The sequence below is a fragment of the Octopus bimaculoides genome, chromosome 16 (assembly GCF_001194135.2).
Source record: "Octopus bimaculoides isolate UCB-OBI-ISO-001 chromosome 16, ASM119413v2, whole genome shotgun sequence".
Classification (NCBI taxonomy): Eukaryota; Metazoa; Mollusca; class Cephalopoda; order Octopoda; family Octopodidae; genus Octopus; species Octopus bimaculoides.
The window spans coordinates 29107645-29109433 of NC_068996.1; the positions used below are offsets into that span (position 1 = coordinate 29107645).

Sequence of the window (1789 nt, forward strand, 5' to 3'; positions counted from 1 at the left end):
TATATATATATATATATATATATATATATATATATATATGGCAATCTTTCGTTTTGACTCATATGGAAGACCAAGTAAAAAAAAATGTATGAGTTGAGGAAAATTGGAGGAAATCTTTAACGTTCAGATCATATCCTATTTCGCGTGGCAGTATGGTTGCGAACTGGAACTCACTGTGCGGTACCTTGGGCAAGTTGTTGGTTAAGTTCATTTCATTCCTTCTCAAACGAAGGTCAAGGTCCGAAATGACAACTGAACTTATTGAACCCCAATGATCTTTCTTACTAGAAATACAAACCAACGAGACAGCCTCTACATCAACTTCTGAAACGTCCCGTGAATCAAACTAACGTTTTTAAGAAAAACCTACACCGACTAGTGTTTTTAATAAATGAATAAAACACGGGTGATCATGTTGGAACGTCTTTATCATCGGTATGTTGGATTAGGACTATCATATGGCTAAGCAATAAGTAGGAAGTGTATTAGCTATTCTGTGCCTTAATAAATGATAGAATGGTCACGGTTGGAAAATTTTAATCATAGGTCAGCTGGTTCAGGACTGACTGAGGCTGAACAATAATAATTAGCAAGCACCAAAAAAGGACACATATAATTTAGTTCGGGATATACTATGTTCGAAATAAAAGACAAGACACATTTAGAACATCAATTATAATGTAGTCCAAGATGATATACTGTCTAAATTTAAAAACATTGCGATCACAGACGGAATATCTTTTATCTTACATCTGCTGGATCACCAATGGAACTAAATAACAACACACACATATGATAATACAGCTTTGGTAGAACAAACATATAAAAGTATGTGTGGGTGTATATACGCACACACACATACTCAAACACATAAACATATAAACGTAGTTGGATCAAAAAGGTAATTTAGCAAACTTACACAGTAACAGAGGTTTCAGGTTCAAGTTCGGCTCCCAGAATCATCATTCTAATCATCGTCGTATTAATTAACAGCCAGGTAATTAATGATGATTAATAATATAGACAAGAAATTTTTTGAGGGTGGGAGTTACGTTATAGTCGACCCCAGTTCGATGACACAGTTATTTAACTTGTATTATGTATAAATAAATAACATAAAAGCCAATCAGGACAGCAGAGTAATGTAAAGAGTTTCGGTTAAGGAAAGTCTGATACAGATTTTATATGAAGTCGGTTACTGAGTAAGGTGACAATAACAGAGAAATAACGCGAGATATAGTGAGGTTGACAGAAGAGAGAAAGAGAGAGAGAGGTGTTACATGTAGTTTGAGTGAGAGGAAGAGTAGCAGACGGTTTGAGAATGAGGTAAGGACGAGTAAAAGCAGAAAGAAAGTGTTTCAGAGAGAATAGGTAGACTGGAACGAAACGAAACAGGTTTCATCAACAATAGCTATTAGAAGGAGGAGGTGACGAGGAAAAGAAAGTTTGAAGATGAGGTAAAAACAAATGAAAACTTTGACAGAGGAAATGATCAAAATGAAACGAAACGAAAAAAACATGCTGTTTTAGAAAACAGAAACTGCATACACAAATGCATACAAATCCATACACGCGCGCGCACACACACGTTTATAGCTAGCCTACACCCCTATCATATGTATGTTTAATTAGAACCAATAAAAAAAATGGAAAATATATAAGAAGAAATGGTTAAAGAACCGAAACGAATATTTCAGGTGGAAATAAGCAAAAAAATACAGAAAATCGGGAAAATTCAGAAGGCGGAATGGAAAAAGATAAACTGGTAAATGTGAGCGTTCATATGTAT

General features: G+C 34.8%; 1 protein-coding gene across 1 annotated transcript in view; it reads right to left on the reverse strand.

Annotated features, from left to right (window-relative positions):
* The window catches only part of LOC106880831 (FHF complex subunit HOOK interacting protein 1B), a 103093-nt gene extending 101629 nt beyond the window's left edge, over positions 1–1464 (reverse strand). The window contains exon 1 of the mRNA XM_052973665.1: positions 920–1464. The gene's annotated coding sequence lies outside the window, so the exon portion shown is untranslated. The remainder of the gene's footprint in view (positions 1–919) is intronic.
* Positions 1465–1789: the final 325 nt, after the last annotated feature.